At 37.1% G+C, this 21,394-nt stretch overlaps 1 long non-coding RNA gene across 5 annotated transcripts in view; it reads left to right on the forward strand.

The window, feature by feature from the left end:
• Positions 1 to 21,394, forward strand: part of LOC102158095 (uncharacterized) — an 899,417-nt gene that overhangs the window by 409,105 nt on the left and 468,918 nt on the right. Inside the window, exon 3 of one of the 5 annotated variants that reach the window (XR_014824910.1) lies at positions 7,313 to 7,529. The exons of the other annotated variants lie outside the window; for them this stretch is intronic. This is a non-coding gene — a long non-coding RNA (uncharacterized LOC102158095). Of the gene's footprint in view, positions 1 to 7,312; positions 7,530 to 21,394 lie in introns of those variants that run through there. 5 annotated transcript variants of the gene reach the window in all.

Raw genomic sequence — 21,394 nt, forward strand, 5'->3', positions numbered from 1 at the left:
CACATAGTAGGTGTTCAATACATGGTCATTCATTTTGACAGTATTGGCAAATCTCTGTATCAGGGATCTAGAATATTTTTAGAGTGAAAGGATATAAACAACCAAGGCATATGCCAGGATTTGGGGCACAACATGTTAGATACTGGCATTTTTTTCTGAGATGTGACCAAGAAGGCTTGGTCTGAATTTATACGGATTCTGCATACCTTTCATGGAGAAGCTTCTGGATTGAGGCTTAGATATGGTGAGACATCTCGAAGTGTTACTAGAGGTATCAATTTATTTCACTCTTAATGTTCACATATTTTCTACCATCCCCACTGAGTAGTCATCCACTTTATGTATGAACATCTTAACAATGGGGATCTCACCGTCCTTATTTCTGCTGGTGGAGAGTTTGATGCCACTCTCCTTCCATCCTTTCGTATATCATCTCACAGTTTTTGAGAGTCAAGGGCACCTCTTAGCTGGGTCCTCTGCTCAGGGTCTCACAAGGCAGCAAACAAGGTGTTGTCCAGATTATGTCCCTTTAGGGAGCTTGGAGTTCTTATCTAACCTCCTGTGATTGTTACCAGAATTCAGTTCCTTGAGGTTGTGGGGGAGAGGTTCTTGTTCCCTTATTGACTATTGACAATGATCATTCTCAGCTAGAGGCCACCCTATGTTCCTGCCACAATGTGGCAGCTTACCTTATCAAGATATTTCTTTTCAGATATTCTCTCTTCATCATTCTCTTTATTTTCTTTCTGGTAACTCCCTTTATATGTATATTGAATTTTTGTGTTTTGTTTTCCTTGTCTTCTTTTTATTTTTTCTATCTGTTTTTATCTCTGGTTTGCATTCTGGACAATTTTTTCATATCTATCTTGCAGACAACTAATTTTGTCCTTTGTTATGTTTAACTATTTTTTAATCCATCAACCAAGTTTACAATTTAAATGCCTCTGTTTTTCATTTATAAATATTGTACTTGGTTTTTAAAAACCTATTAATTTTTCTTATACCCCTTTTTTCTTTAGAATTTCACTTTAATATTTATATATTTCTTAAATTTCAGTACACTTACTAGTTTCACTTTACATGTTATACATAATTTGTGACTTCTTTTTTTGGTCTTGTGTTGTTTTAGGGCCACGCCCATGGTGTATGAAGGTTCTCAGGCTAGGGGTCTAATTGGAGCTATAGCTGCCGGCCTATGCCAGAACCACAGAAATGCCAGATCCAAGCCTCATCTGTGACCTGCACCACAGCTCACGGCAATACCGGATCCTTTAGCGAGGCCAGGGATCGAACTCGAAACCTCATGGTTCCTAGTTGGATTCATTTCCACTGTGCCACAATAGGAACTCTGACTTAGTTTTTTTAAGACAAGTAAATGTCTTAAATGAAGTCACTAAGTTGTTCCTCACTTTAAAACAAAAACTATTAGAATAATAAATTTATCTTAAATTATTGCTGTCATGGGTGCAGCCCTAAAAAATAAATTATTGCTTTCTTTGAAATTATATTCCATTGTATTTTGTCTAAATAAAAGCAAACTTGGAGTTTGCATTGTGGCTCAGCTGGTTAAGAACCTGACTAGTATCCATGAGTATGTGGGTTTGATCCCTGGTTTTGCTCAGTGGGTTAAAGGATCTGGTGTTGCTGCAAGCTGTGGTATAGGTCATGGATGTGGCTTGGATCTGATGCTGTGGCTGTGGTGTAGGTTGGCGGCTATGGCTCCAATATGACCCCAGGCCTGAGAAACTCCATATGCCTTTGGTGCAGCCCTAAAAAAGACAAAAGAAAAAAAAAAGGCAAACATTTTTTTTGGAAAGCTTCTGCTTTTCCTAGATTTCCTATTTTGGTTAATGGCAATATCATCTTCTTAACAGCTCAGCTAGACACACTTGAGTCACCCTTAATTCCATTCTCTCAATAATCTACCAGTTAAATGGTACCAACCTACCATATCCAAATGGTACTTTGTTTACTTAAGTGTCTCTAAAATGAATTCTGTCTTGTTTCCACTGCCAATCACCCCTACTCTCACTAGGACTATTATGAAACATAGTAGTTCTTTGCCTCCAAACTCCTTTTCAGTCAATCCTCAATTTTTTTTCATTTTTTTAAATGAAAAGCTGTATTTCATGTAATGTCCTTCTTTGTCCTCAACATTTCTGGATCCCTGTCTGTAAAGGATGAAGGACAAGCCCTTTAGCATAGCTGAAAAGACCATTCATAATGTTACCAAAGTAAACTTGGGTCCACTTGCCCACACGCAATAAAGCCAATCTATTGACATCAGGTTGTGGTAAAGGAAAGTGCAGTGTTTATTACAGGGAGCCAAATAATGAGAACAGGCAGCTCATGTTCAAAAAACCCAAACTCCCTGATGGCTTTCAGGGTAGGCTTTTAAAGACAGTGTGAAGGAGGGGGCTGCAGGGGGCATGATTAATTCGTGCACAGTTCTCAGATTGGTTGGCATTAAGGTGAAGAGTCAAGCATCATCAACCTGGTTTCAGCCAGTCTAGGGTCTATGTTTTAAGCGGTCAGCAGTTTTCATTTAGTGGGGGTTTTCCTCCTGTAAAAACAACTTAGGAATGTGTAATAGGCCTTTATCTATATCTTTCAGGGAACTGTGAGTTCAGCGATTCTACTATGTGGAGGATTTACAGTCTAAACTGTTAACAGTTTCCCAGCCCAACAGCTATTCTTTGTTCTATATCTTCACATTTCCTAATCATTAACTCTTGAGCCAGTCTTTTGAGACTCAAGGGAGGCCTGAGAGACTAAAGCAAAAGTCTTTTACTCCAAAGGACAGGAACATAGGGGTTCGTAAAGGGGTTTTTGATAATATGGTCCCAAACCTCTTTCCAATTTGTTTTCTTAACATTTCTGTATTGTCTTTGACCTCATATGGTAAATAGTCACTATTCTCTTTATCTGTCATGCTTTCAACCTCATTATGTCTTTATACTCGCTCTTCTCTTTGAAGATAGTTTCCTTTCTTTTCTACTTAGTGAACTGATGTTCATCCTTTTTTTTGACAATTTTTTAAAGATTTTTATATTTTCTATTATAATTGATTTACAGTGTTCTGTCAATTTCTGCTCTATAGCACAGTGACCCAGTTGATGATTTTTTTATTCAAGTATAGTTGATGTACGATTATATAATTACAGGTGTCTAGTCTAGTGATTCACAATTTTAAATGTTCTGCTCCATTAATCATTATTATAAAATGTTCATTATAGTCCCTGTGTTGTACAGTATATCCTTGTAGCCTATTTTGTACATAATAGTTTATACTTCTTAATCTCCTACCCATATATTGTCCCTCCCCCTTCTGTTCATGCTTTAAGATCCAGCTAAAAATATTCTCTCCTGCAAAGAAAATATCCCTGACTCCTATTCTATTTATAACACATGTAAAGAACACTGTTACATTGTATATTAGTTATTGATTATTTGTCTATTTCCTCTACTAAACTGAGTACCACCATGTCTTATTTACTTTATTCACCTCTGTATCTCAACTTTTCCCATTTAGTACCTAGTACATGTTAGGTAATCCGTGAAAATTTTTTGTTAGGTGAAAAAAATGATAAGATCTTTTAAATTAGCCTATCCTACTAAGTACAAAGTACAATTAGATGGCTAATTGTATTCTGTATTCTGACACATTTCACAGAGGTAGATCTCTTGAGGAAAAGTGTTTGTAAATGAAATCGGAAACTGAATCTTAACTCCATATATTCCAACTTACCAGATCTCTACTTTTTTTTTTTTTTTTTTTTTTTTTTTTTTGTCTTTTTGCTATTTCTTTGGGCTGCTCCCGCGGCATATGGAGGTTCCCAGGCTAGGGGTCTAATCGGAGCTGTAGCCACTGGCCTACGCCAGAGCCTCAGCAACGCAGGATCCGAGCCGCGTCTGCAACCTACACCACAGCTCACGGCAACGCCGGATCATTAACCCACTGAGCAAGGGCAGGGACTGAACCCACAACCTCATGGTTCCTAGTCGGATTCGTTAACCACTGCGCCACGACGGGAACTCCTAGATCTCTACTTTTGATAAATTGCCATTCTTATCAAAGTTTTACCTGATTTATGACAAATAGAAAATAATCTTTAAGCAAATACTTAATGTACTGTGGAGTTTGTTATATTTAAAATAACCTGCTATGAGTCCTTTCATAAATGTGAAAAATGTAATAAAAATAATTACCCCAAATTGTAGCTTCAGAACCTTTTAGTCTGTGGGATATAGTAGCAAAATGGCCCCCATTTAGTCTTTTCTTGTCAGAACTAATTCCAAACATTTTCTTGTAATGATTGATATATTGAGGACACTGAAACTCTATTCAGTAGTTTAGAAATTCCTAACTTTATATCATAGAGTCTTCACTTATTGAAAATAAGATTTTTTTTTTTTGGTTTGTTTTCCACTGTTTTTCTTCTTGAAGGCAACTTATATCAAATTGGATGATTCATAGTTCAGGTTGAAAAGTTTTGTACTTATCAAAACATCTTTTGTTTCTCTAACCCTTGTTTTCTTTTTCTTTTTTTCCTTTTAAATTATCTTCCAGATTCAGTACCAAATATGATGCCATTAAAGGGAGATTTTCTAAACAATTTTTAGAGAATCAAAACAGGCAATTCTGCTGAAATATTTGTCTCTGCTTACAATTTAAATGTGAAACATCCGCGTATCTTATGTAGTCACTGCATAGAAGAAATATTTGCATATCAAATGAAGGATGATTTAGTATATTTGACATCAATAAAATAAATGGTTATTAGCAGATAACACTTAAAATTCCTTCAAAATATGAATGCTAACATTAGATCTTGGAAGCAACAGTAAGAGTTGATCCATAAAATTTAATTCTTAGGGTAAATGTTTTTTGTGTAAGCTGTTCCTCCACATGTATGAAAATGAGAAACATTTCTTCCTAGCTAAAATTTAATGAAATGATCAGAGAAATATCTTTCTGTTAAAGGGTAAGCTCTTAGGTTTTTTAGGTTAAAAAATCAAGGAAATGAACTCATTGTTGCTGCCATTTCTTGTCAAAATTTCATTGAAATGAATACAGATCTCTTATCAAAATAAACATGGTATGAATTTCAGGGTTCACTGTTCATTTCTTTGTTGGTGGAGGTGCTGTTGGTTTTTCTTGTAGCTGTAAAAGATGCTGAAAGAATGCAGACTAGAGTCTAAGGAATTTTATGCTAAGCAATGCAGAAGGAGGCAGACTTTCTACTGTCATTCTATTTGTGAAGAATTTCATTTAAAGCTATTGATACAGAAAATAGAATTCATAATGTTTGATTACATCTGGCAGGCAAAGTCTATATTTTTGAGTATTACAGACTCTAGTTTCTGTATGTCTGTCTTTTGAAGATATTAGAAATTATAAGAGTTCCTGTCATGGCTCAGCAGAGACAAATCTGACTAGCATGCATGAGGATGCAGGTTTGATTCCTGGCCTCGCTCAGTGGGTTAAGTATCTGCCATTGCCATGAGCCGTGGTGTAGGTCGCAGACACGGCTTGGATCCTGCATTGCTGTGGCTGTGGTGTAGGCCAGCAGCTATAGCTCCAATTTGACCCCTAGTCTGGGAACCTCCTTATGTCACGGGTGTGGTTCTAAAAGGACAAAAAAAAAAAAAAAAAAAAAAAAAAAAAAAAAGGAATAAAAATCATAAAGAAGGGATGTCTTTTAGGTAAACTAATACTAGTGCTAGATTATGTTTCAGAGTATTTGTATAAGCACAGATCCACTGGTGAAAGCCCAAGTGACTTATCACTCAGGAAAAAGATGCAGTAGCAGCTTTACTCTCAATGTACTGATGCAAGATATGAAACAAAAATTTTATCTTTTAAGGAAAGGGCATCCTTATTTACCACAAAGATTGAAACCTAAAATACTAAACAAATTATTTCGAAAAGGACTCAAAGCTCCATACAGCTTTAATCAGCAGTACTTGTTCAATATGTAACCATGCCTCTGTGACTATTTTGTAAAGGGCCAATAACTCAAACAATTTCATCAAAATTTCCTGTGCACTCATCTTAGAAACTAAAAATTGCTTCCCATATATTATTTTTGGATGCTTTACACAAAGCTGCAGACATGTTTTATTTGGTGGCCATAATGTGTCTGAAAGAATAGCTGTTTGCATTCAGGGAGCTTCTTTAAATACATGCATTTAGTGAATTTGCATATGGAATAACTGAAGAGGAATGAGAGTAAAGAGAGTTCCACACAAATGCCAATTCTATGCACTGTGTTAAGTCACAATACAATATTAATTTCAACTTTAGGTTTTTTCAATTAATCATGTGTGGAGCCAACTTGGCACAAGGCACTGCAAGGGGAGGAAAATAGAAAGAAAGTGATCCTCTGACTTTAAGAAGTTTGTGATCTAGTTGGAAAAAGAAGAGTCATGCAGGATTGACTTGCTTTATGTAAAACATAAAGCTGGGCAGATGTTTTATGAGTGCTGACAGGTGTTATAAGGACCACCAATTTACCAACCCCATTTGGTTTTTAATGTTTGGACAATCCTTAGGCAGACTGCACATGAGATTAATATAACAAGTGGCATTTTGAAATATCAGTTCTGTGGATCTTAATTTACTTTTTTTTTAATTAAATACAATTGATTTACAATATTGTGTTAGTTTCAGGTCTACAATATAGTGATTCAGTGTTTTGCAGATTATACTCCAACATAGGCTGTTATAAGAAAATGGGTATAATTCCTTGGGCTATTTGGTATATCCTTGTTGCTTATCTATTTTATATATAGTAGTTTGTATAGGCTGTTATAAGAAAATGGGTATAATTCCTTGGGCTATTTGGTATATCCTTGTTGCTTATCTATTTTATATATAGTAGTTTGTATCTCTTAATCTCATACCTTTAATTTGTCTCTCGTCCCCTCTCCCCTTTTGTAGCCACATGTTTGTTTTCTATATCTGTGGGTCTGTTTCTATTTTGGATGGACATTCATTTGTATTATTTTTTAGATTCCACATATAAGTGATATCATATACTATTTGTCTTTGTCAGACTTATTTCATTAAGCAAAATATTCACATTGCTGCAAATGGCAGTAAAGTACTTGCCAACACTGCTGGAAGAAAGAGCAATGCTATCTCTATATTTTTAGATTGACTTTGGTATAAGTAATGAGATGGCAACATTTTAAGTAATCATAAGTGAGGTATGTTACCAAAATGCATTAGAGCTGAGAAAATAATTTCTAAAAACTCATTTTTGAATTAAGCACATTCATTGGTATGTGTTCTTTTTTAAATTAATAGGTTGAAAACTAATATGCGTAAGGTCATTTATTTGAGCATTTATGTGACCATCTGCTGCTTTTGGAAGACATACAAAAGCAGAAAACAAATAAGATGGGATACAACTGCATATGTGTAAGGTGGAATTTTTTGAGATGAAAAAATTGATCGGAAAGAAAATACATATTTGATGCCAGGACAACAACAATGAAAAAAGTACCATTTCTACTACATGTGTGTGAGTCCTTTTTCTATTATTCCATGTGCATGCTACTTAAATAATTTTCTTTAGAGATAATTATTGAATATTCATAGAATACTTTTATTTGCCCTGTAAGATTATTTATTATTGAAAGTGTTTTGAAATCAGCTTATTATAGTCTATGAACTGCCTACCTTGTAATGTAAAAAGCAACCATATTGTTTAAATAAAATTTTAGTGTGCATATACATTCGAATGACTCATTATGAAGTAATGTGGAATTTTAAATTTTTTATAGTTAATATCATTATGTCTTGAAATCATATTTGATTTATGGGACATAAAGATATCTTCCTATATGTTTTTTTTTTTTTTTTTTTTTTTTTGGCCATGCATGTGTCATGTGGAAGTTCTTGGACCAGGTGTCAAACACTTGCCATAGCAGCATCCCAAACTGCAGCAGTGACAACACTGGAGCCTTAACCCATTGAACTCCAAGATATTGTCTTACATTTCCTTTTTTTTTTTTTTTTTGTCTTTTTTTTTGCCTTTTCTAGGGCCACTCCCTCGGCACATGGAGGTTCCCAGGCTAGGGGTCTAATCGGAGCTGTAGACGCTGGCCTACTCCAGAGCCACAGCAACGTGGGATCTGAGCCACGTCTGCAACCTACACCACAGCTCACGGCAATGCAGGATCCTTAACCCACTGAGCAAGGCCAGGGATCAAACCCACAACCTCATGGATCCTAGTTGGATTCGTTAACCACTGAGCCACGACGGGAACTCCTGTCTTATGTTTTCTTACAAAAACTCTGAAGTTTTGCTTTGGACATTGAAGTTACAAATTCATGTGAATTGATTTGTGTGTGGAAAACCATCACCATAAATTGAAGACAATCTCATTCCCCCAGTAATGTGAAATGCCAAGTCTCTCATTTGTTGTTTCCATTTGTGTACAGATATGTTTCTGGGCTCTCTAGACCATTCTATTGAATAGTTTGGTTTTCCCTTAATTTATATCACAATGTCTTAATTCATCTAGCATTATAATAACTCTGTCTTCTCCGAGGGCAAGGCTGCCTTCCTTTTTTTTTTATGAGTATTTTAGGTATACTTGGCTGTTTGTTCTTCTAATAAATATTTTAGAATGAGCTTATCAAAATTTACAAATCCTGTGGTGATTTTGATTGAGATTGCACTGAATCTTTGGATCATTTGGGAGAGAACTGATATTTTTTTAAAATGCCTCTTCATTCACATATATGACATACATTTTCATTAGTTGATCATCTGGAATATTTTTTAATATTTGTATAATTTTCTCTATCTGGGTCATGAAACATTTATTAGATATATTCTAGGACCTTAATAGTATTTGTTGTTGTTGTTGCGAATGTTACTTCTACGAGGATTTTCCCTGTTCATTGATGGTTTATAAAAAATAATCATGATTTTTGTGTACTAATGTTATAACCAGCCACTTGAATATTTTCTCATCAATTCCTACACATAGTTTTTTAGTTTTCTTGATTATATTATCTATGACTAATGGGTTTTATCTCTTCTTTTCAAATACTTAATCCCCCATTCTTTCTGAAACCTGATGCTTCTAGTTAAACATTCTCACTAAATGTCGAATAAAAACAGCTGAATCCTGGTCAGATTTCTCACTTCAAAAGAGATGCCTTCTTAAATTTCACCCTTAACAAAAACATTGAAATATGCTTTTGTCATATTTATAAGAGTAAGTTCACGTCTCTCATTATTTTGCTGCGTTTTTTAAAACCTGATTAGATGTCTATTTTTTTCTCAAATGCCTTTTTCTGCATGATATGATCATTTGCTTTTCCTTTTCTCTTCTGTAATTTTATTCATAATGTTAAATAATTCTTGGAATTTGGAATAAATCTAAATTGATGTTAGTGGATTACATATTTTATCTGTTGTTTGATTTGGATTGGTAGTATTTTATTTAGATTTCTTATCTCTGTGTTTATGAATGAGATCAGTTAATTTCCTGTTTTCGAACTACCTTTATTGAATCTGTATGTCAAGGTTAAAACCATAAGACCACTATACTGATCTCACTTATTTGGACAATGTGCACCCCTCCTCTTTTTCCATTATCTGGAAGACTTTGCACAAGATTAGAAAGATTTTATTATTGACAGTATATTAGAACTTGCATGGTAAATCACTCAGGCCTGGAATTTTTTCCTCTTTAGTTATTGATCAACTTTTATAATAATTCTAGGACTTTTCAGACTGTCTACATAATCTTAAGAGTTCTTTTTTATGAATTTATCAATTTTTGCTAAGTTTGTAAACTTTTTAACAAGCCTCTCTTCTATTCTCTCTTCTCTTCCTTTCTAGTGTTATTAAACTAAATTTGGTCTAGCCGCCTGAGTGCAGTAAAGCCAATCTTCTGACTCCAGGTTTTAAAAAGATGTGTGTTTAGTGCAAGGCCAAGCAAGGAGTATGGGTGGTTTATGTTCATAATACTCATAGATTCCTATTGCTTTCAGGGAAGTGATTTTATTTTTTTTACTTTTTAATTTTTTTAATTTTATTTATTTATTTATTTTATTTATTTAATTTCCCATTTTATTTTTTGGTTTGAAACTGGACTGTTTGTGTCCCTCTTATTTTTTTTTCTTTTAAATTGATTTTTTTTTATAATTTTTTTTTATTTTCCCACTGTACAGCAAGGGGGTCAGGTTATCCTTACATGTATACATTACAATTACATTTTTCCCCCACCCTTTGTTCTGTTGCAACATGAGTATCTAGACAAAGTTCTCAATGCTATTCAGCAGGATCTCCTTGTATATCTATTCTAAGTTGTGTCTGATAAGTCCAAGCTCCCAATCCCTCCCACTCCCTCCCCCTCCCATCAGGCAGCCACAAGTCTCTTCTCCAAGTCCATGATTTTCTTTTCTGAGGAGATGTTCATTTGTGCTGGATATTAGATTCCAGTTGTAAGTGATATCATATGGTATTTGTCTTTGTCTTTCTGGCTCATTTCACTCAGGATGAGATTCTCTAGTTCCATCCATGTTGCTGCAAATGGCATGATGTCATTCTTTTTTGTGGCTGAGTAGTATTCCATTGTGTATATATACCACCTCTTCCGAATCCAATCATCTGTCGATGGACATTTGGGTTGTTTCCATGTCTTGGCTCTTGTGAATAGTGCTGCAATGAACATGCGGGTGCATGTGTCTCTTTTAAGTAGAGCTTTGTCCGGATAGATGCCCAAGAGTGGGATTGCGGGGTCATATGGAAGTTCTATGTATAGATTTCTAAGGTATCTCCAAACTGTTCTCCATAGTGGCTGTACCAGTTTACATTCCCACCAACAGTGCAGGAGGGTTCCCTTTTCTCCACAGCCCCTCCAGCACTTGTTATTTGTGGACTTATGAATGATGGCCATTCTGACTGGTGTGAGGTGGTATCTCATGATAGTTTTGATTTGCATTTCTCTTATAATCAGCGATGTTGAGCATTTTTTCCTGTGTTTGTTGGCCATCTGTATATCTTCTTTGGAGAACAGTCTATTCAGGTCTTTTGCCCATTTTTCCATTGATTGATTGGTTTTTTTGCTGTTGGGTTGTATAAGTTGTTTATATATTCTAGAGATTAAGCCCTTGTCAGTTGCATCATTTGAAACTATTTTCTCCCATTCTGAAAGTTGTCTTTTTGTTTTCTTTTGGGTTTCCTTTGCTGTGCAAAAGCTTTTCAGTTTGATGAGGTCCCATGGGTTTATTTTTGCTCTAATTTCTATTGCTTTGGGAGACTGACCTGAGAACATATTCATGATGTTGATGTCCGAGAGTGTTTTGCCTATGTTTTCTTCTAGGAGTTTGATGGTGTCCTGTCGTATATTTAAGTCTTTCAGCCATTTGGAGTTTATTTTTGTGCATGGTGTGAGGGTGTGTTCTAGTTTCATTGCTTTGCATGCAGCTGTCCAGGTTTCCCAGCAATGCTTGCTGAAGCGACTGTCTTTTTCCCATTTTATGTTCTTGCCTCCCTTGTCAAAGATTAATTGACCATAGGTGTCAGGGTTTATTTCCGGATTCTCGATTCTGTTCCATTGGTCTGTCTGTCTGTTTTGGTACCAGTACCACACTGTTTTGATGACTGTGGCTTTGTAGTATTTCTTGACGTCTGGGAGAGTTATGCCTCCTGCTTGGTTTTTGTTTCTCAGGATTGCTTTGGCGATTCTGGGTCTTTTGTGGTTCCATATAAATGTTTGGATTGTTTGTTCTAGTTCTGTGAAAAATGTCCTGGGTAATTTGATAGGGATTGCATTGAATCTGTAGATTGCTTTGGGTAGTATGGCCATTTTTACAATATTGATTTTTTCCAATCCAGGAACATGGAATATCTTTCCATTTCTTTACATCTTCTTTGATTTCTTTGATTAAAGTTTTATAGTTCTCGGCATATAGGTCCTTTACCTCTTTGGTCAGGTGTATTCCGAGGTATTTGATTTTGTGAGGTACAATTTTAAAAGGTATCGTATTTTTGTATTCCTTTTCTAATGTTTCATTGCTGGTATACAGAAATGCAACTGACTTCTGAATGTTAATCTTATATCCTGCTACTTTGCTGACTTTATGAATCAGTTCGAGTAGTTTTGGGGTTGAGTCCTTAGGGTTTTCTATGTATAGTATCATGTCGTCTGCATACAGTGACAGTTTGATCTCTTCTCTTCCTATATGGATGCCTTTTATTTCTTTTGTTTGTCTAATTGCTGTGGCTAGGACTTCCAAAACGATGTTGAAGAGCAGTGGTGAGAATGGGCATCCCCGTCTTGTTCCAGATTTGAGTGAGAAGGCTTTCAGTTTTTCCCCATTGAGTATTATATTTGCTATGGGTTTCTCATAAATGGCTTTGATTATGTTCAGGAATGTTCCCTCTATACCCACTTTGGCGAGGGTCTTGATCATGAATGGATGTTGGACTTTGTCAAATGCTTTTTCTGCGTCTATTGAGATGATCATATGATTTCTGACTTTTTTTTTTTTTTTTTTTTTTTGCCATTTCTTGGGCCACTCCAGCGGCATATGGAGGTTCCCAGGCTAGGGGTCTAATCGGAGCTGTAGCCACCAGCCTACGCCAGAGCCACAGCAACGCGGGATCCGAGCCACGTCTGCAACCTACACCACAGCTCACGGCAACGCCGGATCATTAACCCACTGAGCAAGGGCAGGGACCGAACCCGCAACCTCATGGTTCCTAGTCGGATTCGTTAACCACTGCGCCACGACGGGAACTCCTGATTTCTGACTTTTTTTTTGTTAATGTGGTGTATGATGCTGATTGATTTGCGTATGTTGAACCATCTTTGTGAACCTGGGATGAACCCAACCTGGTCATGGTGTATAATTTTTTTGGTATGTTGTTGGATTCGGTTGGCTAAGATTTTGTTGAGAATTTTTGCATGTATATTCATCAATGATATTGGGCGATAGTTTTCTTTTTTGGTGGTATCTCTGTCTGGTTTTGGAATGAGGGTGATGGTGGCCTCATAGAATGTCTTTGGGAGTATTCCTTCTTCTTCAACCTTTTGAAAGAGTTTAAGGAGGATGGGCACCAATTCCTCTTTATATGTTTGATAGAATTCACCTGTGAAGCCATCTGGTCCTGGACTTTTATTTGTAGGGAGTGATTTTATGACCTCTTCAATTTCATTTCTAGTGATCGGTCTGTTCAGTTGGTCTGTTTCTACTTGATTCAGTTTTGGCAGGCTGTAAGATTCTAGAAAATTGCCCATTTCTTCCAGACTGTCAAACTTGTTGCCATATAGTTGTTCATAGTATTCTCTTATGGTTTTTTGTATTTCTGCAGTATCCGTTGTGATTTCTCCTTTTTCATTTATAATTTTGGTTATTTGGATTCTTTCTCTCCTCTTTTTAGTGAGTCTGGCCAAGGGTTTGTCAATTTTGTTCACCTTTTCAAAGAACCAGCTCTTGGTTTTATTAATTTTCTCTGTTGTTTTTTGAGTCTCTATTTTATTGATTTCTTCTTTGATCTTTATAATTTCCTTCCTTCTGCTGACTTTAGGACTTCTTTGTTCTTCTTTTTCTAGTTCGTTTAGGTGGAGGGTTAAGTTGTCAATTTGGGATCTTTCTTCTTTTTGGAGAAAGGCCTGTATTGCTATAAATTTCCCTCTGAGCACTGCTTTCGCAGCATCCCATAGATTTTGAGAGGTTGTGTCTTCATTATCATTTGTTTCAAGGTAGTTTTTAATTTCCTTCTTGATTTCCTCATTGACCCATTGGTTTTTTAGTAGCATGTTGTTGAGTCTCCATGAAGTAGGTTTTTTCTCTTTCCTTTTCCCATGGTTGATTTCTAATTTCATGGCATTGTGGTCAGAGAAGATCCTTGAGATAATTTCTATGCTCCTAAATTTATTGAGGTTCGCTTTGTGTCCCAATATGTGGTCGATTCTTGAGAATGTTCCATGAGCATTTGAGAAGAATGTGTATTCTGCTTTTTTTGGATGCAGTGTCCTAAAGATATCAATGAAGTCTAACTTTTCTATTGTTTCCTTTAGGATCTCTGTTGCTTTATTGGTTTTCTGTCTAGAGGATCTGTCCATTGATGTGAGGGGGGTATTAAGGTCTCCTACTATGATTGTATTCTCATCAATATCTCCCTTTATGTCTGTTAATATTTGTTGTATGTATCTGGGTGCTCCTATATTTGGGGCATATATGTTGACGAGAGTAAGATCCTCTCCTTGGATAGATCCCTTAATCATTAAGTAGTGTCCTTCTTTGTCTTTCTTTATGTCTTTTGTTTTAAAGTCTATTTTGTCTGATATGAGCATTGCGACTCCCGCTTTTCTGTCATGTCTATTGGCGTGAAATATTTTCCCCACCCTTTCACTTTCAATCTACATGTATCTTTTGTCCTGAGGTGAGTTTCTTGTAGGCAGCATATTGAAGGTTTTTGCCTTTTTATCCACTCAGCCACTCTGTGTCTTTTGATTGGGGCATTCAGTCCATTGACATTTAAGGTGATAATTGATAGATGATTATTTATTGCCATTTGAACCTCATGTTCCAGTTGATTCTATGGTTCTCCATTCTTCCTTTCTTTTTTTTCTTTTTTTTTTTTGGTTGGATGGTCTCCTGTTATTATCTGCTCGAGTGTATTTTTTTTTCATTTTTTGCAAATGCAATATTTGGTTTTGGCTTGTGGTTGCCCTATTTTTTAAGTATGCTAACCCCTTCCCATAACTGTGTGTTTTAGCCTGATGGTCCTGTAAGTTCAAACACTTCATTACTATATTAAAATTAAGAAGAGAAACATACAAACAAAGAAACAAAATGGGTTATTTACTTCCTAACATCCCTTGCCCACATTTTATGGTTTTGATGACTCTTTTTTCTTTTTTTCTTTTTAATTTTATTTTGTTTGAAGCATGTTCATGATTAAATGTGTATGCTGGCTTATTTGAGTGACTGCTCTCTGATGGTGGTTTCCTCAGTCCTAGTTCTTCCTCTTCTTCTTTTTTTTTTTTTTTTCCTTTTCTTTTCTTTTTTCTTCCCCTTCCTTCCTTTCTTTTTGGTTTAGAGAAGCCCTTTCAGTATTTCCTTTAACCTGGGTTTTGTGTTGCTGTATTCTTTAAGTTTTTGTTTGTTGGAAAAAATTTTTATTTCCCCTTCTATTTTAAATGATATTCTTGCTGAATAGAGTATTCTAGGTTGCATATTTTTTCCTTTTAGCACTTTAAATATCTCTTGCCATTCCCTCCTGGCCTGTAGTGTTTCTGTAGAGAAATCAGCTGATAATCTTATGGGGGTTCCCTTGTAGGTAACATTCTGCTTTTCTCTTGCTGCCTTTAGGATCCTCTCCTTATCACTAACTTTTCCATTTTTATTATGATGTGTCTTGGTGTGGGTCTGTTTGGGTTCAGTTTGTTTGGGGCCCTCTGTGCTTCCTGTATCTTGAACCCAGTATCCTTTAGATTTGGGAAGTTTCCATCGATAGTTTCTTCAAATATATTTTCCATCCCCTTATCTTTTTCTACTCCTTCTGGAATCCCTATTATGCATAGATTGGCCCGCTTTATATTATCCCATAGGTCTCTTATATTGCTTTCCAGTTTTTTGATTCAGTTTTCTGTCTGTTGACCGGATTGGGTGATTTCCATTATTCTATCTTCCATATCACTGATTCGTTCTTCTGCATTATTCATTCTGGTTTTTACTGCCCTTAGTTCAGTTTGCATCTCTGCAAATGAATGTTCTAGTTTTTCTTGGCTCCTTCTTATATTTTCTAGTTCCTTTCTGAGGGTATCTGCATTACTGTTCATGTCTTCTCTTAATTTCTTCAGTATTTTCACTATTTCTCCAGGTCTGTCAGACTGCAGAGATCTGTTTCATTGTTGACTGTTTGAGGTGAGTTCTCCTGTTGGTTTGACTGGGGGTGGTTTCTCAGCTTCTTCCTCTTGCTTGTTGTTTTCTTTCTCCTGAGGGAGTTGTACTCTCCGTGATCGGGCAGTGTTTGCCTTGTCACTGCCGTGGAATGTTTCCTGAGAGCTGGCATTGTTGGTCAATCTTTTTTGAGGCAGTGTAGCTTTTCTGGAGTGTTGATGGGGCTAACAGTGTTTCTTTGAAGCAAAGGAGGACTTCCTGAGGGCAGACAGGACTGGGAGGTCCACACCACGATGGTAGCAGATTTCACTTGGTCATACAGAGCTTGCTCTGGTGTTTTTAGGCTGTGGGGTTCTTGCAGGGGGTTGGTGGTGTTGGGCAGCTGTTCCTCAGGAGTGCAGCACCCCCTGGGGGCTGGAGAAGCTATCTAGGTCACTGAGAACCTAAGAGGTTCTTCCCTAGGGCAGCCCAACTCAGAAGGAGGGCCTGAGAATGTAGGCGGATCTTTTCACAGTCTGGCTGAGCTTGTTGCAGCTTTTCTGGGCTGCAGGGGCTCTTCCAGGGGGCTGGTGGTGCTGAGCAGCTATTCCGTGGCTGTAGGGCACCCCCTGTGGGCTTGGGAAGGTAGCTGGGCCGTTGGAGACCCAAGAGGCTCCTCCCCGGGGCAGCCTGACTCAGAAAATCCGTCTGAGATCTTTTCACGACTCGGCCAGGCTTATTGCAGCTTTTCTGGGCTGCAGGGGGTCCTGCCTGGAGCTGGCCGTCCTATGCAGCTGATCCTCTAGGGCTCGGCACCCCCTGGGGGCTTGGGCGGGTAGCAGGGCCGCTGGAAATCCAAGAGGCTCCTCCCCGGGGCACCCTGACTCAGAAAAACCGTCCGAGAATTAGGCAGATCTATTCACGGCCTGGCTAGACTTGTTCCAGCTTTTCTGGGCTGCAGGCCTTTTCTCGGGTGCTGGTGGAGTTTCGTGCTACTCTGCGGAAGTGTAGCCCCTCCAAAGGGCAAGCAGGCCTGTGCAGTGACAGCCCCTGCAGTGGTAGGCTTCAGGCAATTGTTGAGGCCAGCCCTCCTGAATGGCAGGCAGCCCCAGGTTCGGGAGACCATAGGGGGTGGCGCGGGTGGGGGGAGGGGATGCACTGGGAAGCACAGCTTTCAGCTAGCTAGCGGGCCTGTAAGCTTGCTGTGGCATGGGGGGTGTACTATGGGGACCCACCCCTTCTTCTCTCCCCTCCCCAGCACAGGCGCAGACCAGGCTCTTCTCCCAGGTTCCCTCTGATGCGGCTTTCCACTTCCCCGCCCCTAGAGTATTGCTCCCTTCCTCTGCGACAGCTTTGTTTTCTAGTCTCCCAGGCAGTCTCTGCCCCGTCAAATGGTTTCTAGACCTCCCAAGCAGTTTCTGCTCCCCGCCCCCCCCCCCCCCCCCCGCCGGCCCGGGGAGTAACCTCTGGAGCTGACGTCTTGGTGCCCAGCCCCTATCTAGGCGTCCCCCGTCAGGGAGGTGATTTTAAAGACAAAGTGAGAGATAGGGTCACAGGTTATGTGATAAGCTTATGGAAATCCTTCTGATTGATTGGTGATGAAGTAAGTAGATGATGTTTTAGGAATTTCAATCATCAATCCTCTGGTTCCAACCTGTCTGGGTTCTTCTTCAACCTGATGAGAGTTTTAGTATTTGCAAAACAACCCAGGGATATTATCTGTAGCGTTTGAGGAGTAACTAAGGGTACTTGACTTTGTTTTATGGCTGAACTGTTATTGTTTTGTCTTGCTTGTCTGTTTTCCTTTATTTCTACATTTTCTCATTTATCTTATTAAATTATTTGCTCTTTAGAACTTATTAAAGGCCTAGGAAAGTACAATGTTTCTACAAACAAGAGGCACGGGACATAGGAGGTTTGTGTCCCTGGGAAGATCACTGCAGGGCCTTGCTCAGTTTCACTAGAACTCCAATTAGAATTTGTTGAATCTTTTCATTCTCTCCTCCGTGTACAGATATACCTCTTACCTCGAGATATTACATGTTTAGCCCCACACCACCACAATAAAGCAAATATCACAATTAACTGAGTTACATGGATTTTTTGGTTTCCTAGTTTATATAAGTTATGTTTAAACTATACTATGGTCTATTAAATGTGCAATAGCATTGTATCTCAAAAGTGTACATATCTTTTTTTTTTTTCCCACTGTACAGCAAGGGGGTCAGGTTATCCTTACATGTATACACTGCAATTACAGTTTTTTCCCCACCCTTTCTTCTGTTGCAACATGAGTATCTAGACGTAGTTCTCAATGCTATGTGTGCATATCTTAATTAAAAAACACTTTATTGTTAAAAAGTGCTAACCATTGTCTGGGCCTTCAGCAAGTCATAATCTTTTTTGCAATGGTAACATCAAGATCAGAGACCACAGATCACGATTATGAATATAATAATGAAAAAGTTTGAAATGTTGTAAAGATTATAAAATGTGATGCAGAGCTATGAAGTGAGCAATTGCTAATAGAAAAATGATGTCCATTAGACTTGATTGATGCAGGTTTACCACAAACCTCTTTGGAGAATTTTTCAGAATCACCTTTACTAATGTCTTTTTGGTTGTATTTATTCTTCTCTTTAACTTGTTTATTCAGAGTTTTTTTTAATTTCAACTATTGCATTTTCATATCTGGAAATTCCATTTAGTTTCTTCTAGAATTGCTGGTCATTTCTGAAAGTCTCTTGAGGCTTGTTCCATTTGTGAATTTATGTTGTTTTTTTATGCATTTTATATTTTGCACCAGACGATTCCACTATTTTAAGGGTTTTGGTATATTAAGCCTTTTTTTGTTTGTTTCTGCTGCCTCACTCAGGAGAATACAGTGAGCTTCAATTACAAATGCTTTCCAGTCACTTTTTGTTTCTAATGAGAGCCCCTGGGGACCGTAGATCTAAGACTCCATTAGACTCTTCAGGTGTCCTAACTTAAAATAGAGGTCTCAGCTTTAGCTTCTTCATTTGATTTCTGACCCCAGATTTAATGTAGTACAATTACAATTGTATTATGGGCACCTGCCCATGGAGCAGTTCTCTTATTCCCACTTGATTACCTCTCACTGCTCGCACATTCAACTTATAGTTTGTTCTTCGGACAGAGAGATGACAGATTTCTCCACTTCTTGTGAGCTGTGAGTGCGTTGAGAACCATGTTATCCATTATCTAGTTGATTTACTGTGGGATAATCTCCAGAGAATTCAATCTGCCACACTGCCGGATACAGAACCCTCACACTCATTTTCAGAGGATGAGTGAATGTATACAGAATTTTTTCAGCTCTTGAAGATGTTATGTCATTATTTCCTAGAATTTATTTTTTGCTAAAAAAAATTCTTCTGCCAATGCAATTATTATTATTCGGTAAGAAAACATTGCTTCTTGCTGGTATCTTTTAAAAATTTATATATTTTTATGCCATTTCAAGTGTAGACTTAAACTCCACCTTGGTAATTAGAAGTCCTTTTGATTTGAGATCTTTTTTTTCTTCATTTTGGCAAAAAAAAAAAAAGTCATCCATCATATATTCTAATATTGCTTTTCTTCAACCTTTTTTTGAGGGGTGGATAAATTCCTATTCAACTTGTCTTAAAGACTCTTAATTTTGCATGTCTATAAATTCTCTTCTCCTCTTCCTCTCTCCTTTCTCCCTTTGTGTTTTCTTTCTTTTTAAAGATTTTTATCCCTCTGCTCATGTTAATAGCAAATATCATTTTCTTCAAATTTAGCAATTAACTCAAAAATATTATATTTGACCTATTAAATTTTACTTCAGTGCCCATATTGTCAATTTTTAAAAACATTGACTGGTTTATTTTCATTCCTGCCTGCTTGTGTTTTATCATATATATTTTAGTGTGTTGGGTTTGGTTTGTTTTTTTTGTAGCATTAGTAATCTCCACATATTTTGGAGTTTTACTTTGCACCTGGTTTTCATTGAGATACTGGTTTTTTTCTCTTTGCTTTTGTCCTTATCGGTTAGTATTTTCCTGGCTGCTACCACATGGCTCTGGGATCCTCTTCTGCAAAGGGGTCTTACTTTAGCAATTGAGAATCTTTTGCTGTGAGGGTTTTTGGAGAGTGTCACAGACAGTGCTGCCTGTCCAGTGTGTGATTTGGCTTAGGATCCAAGTTTTAAGCTATGACTTGCCTTCTTGGAGCTTTATGTAAGCTATTCCCACATTCAGTTTTCTGTAGCAGTTTTTCAACCTCCTGTTAGGCACCAGGAAGGCCAGTCCTAGCTCATTTCTAAGCAATAAACCTGGTTAATGTTACCCTTCTTACCTTGACTGCTTTTATGCCGTGGTGCTTCTGTCTGCTTCTGGAATCAGAGCAAGGAGGGCTGCAGCTTGATGTTCCTCTGCCATATTCTATTCACTGGAATATTTTCTTAATCTTTGTGAAGGCATTTTGATTTGGTTATAGCTGATGTAAATATGTATATCCTGGGACATAAGTAAATAAACCATTTCTATAGCAATCTTTAATGCTTATTTGTATGATACATAATAAAATTATTTTGAAAATGACAAGAATTAATTGACTATAATTGCTGTGTTAAGTGAAAGTTTAGCTTGCATACTGCTTTAGAAAATACTTTCAAATATTCTTTCTCAGTGTAAATACCCATAGAGGTATCTCATTACATATCCTTGGATAACTTTATTTCATGTGTTATATAAATATTGCAACATGATATATTGAAGGCAAAAGAGAGTTTTATTGTCAGACAGAAGTAGGTTCCCATCTCAGTTTCAATAGCCAAGGGATTGATGAAGTTTCTAAATTGTGTTTTCTTTAAAAACAAAACACTTCAAATATAAGTTAGGAATTAGATCAAGATGCAATGTAGTTCTTATTCAAGTTTATTCTATAAAATACACAAAGTACCATACTTGGCATGCAGGTCTTCTTTTATTTATTCATCTTGTGATTGTGGCAGTAATCACAAGGTTAACTTTGTAGTTTCCATCTAAGCCAAAACCCAGCTGCAAATTCCTCAACAATGAGCACCTACCAGTTGATAAGGGATGACGCTGCAGAAAATTGATATGTGATTTTAGCTCTAAACCTATCATTTTCACCTTTTTTTCACTTTTTTTCCTAATATGCTGCTTTTATTTACTGTTGATATATGTCTAACAAATAAATGTATTCATGGGTCCAGGGAAATGTTAATATCTCACATGATTTAATTTTAGATCTGTCACTTTTCTTAAACAGACTAGGCCACAGAATAAGTCATTTTAGAGAATACATTGTATTTGAGTGGTAATAATTATCAACTAGTAGAAATGGATATGGATTGGAAATGGCTCAGGAGAATAAGAGTTTAGCATAAAAGCACTTGAGAGAGCATATTCTACAGGCTGTTGAATAGGTGTTGCTAGAAAAAGTTTTCCATGAGGAAATAAAAAAGTCTGCATGCAATGATGTAGAGGATTTTTTTTTTTCCTGACAAGAATTCCCAAGATG

Source organism: Sus scrofa, chromosome 13, assembly GCF_054392235.1.
Source record: "Sus scrofa isolate SSC_HxYL_T2T_F1_AM1 chromosome 13, Sscrofa_HxYL_maternal_Yorkshire_Landrace_v2.0, whole genome shotgun sequence".
Taxonomy (NCBI): domain Eukaryota; kingdom Metazoa; phylum Chordata; class Mammalia; order Artiodactyla; family Suidae; genus Sus; species Sus scrofa.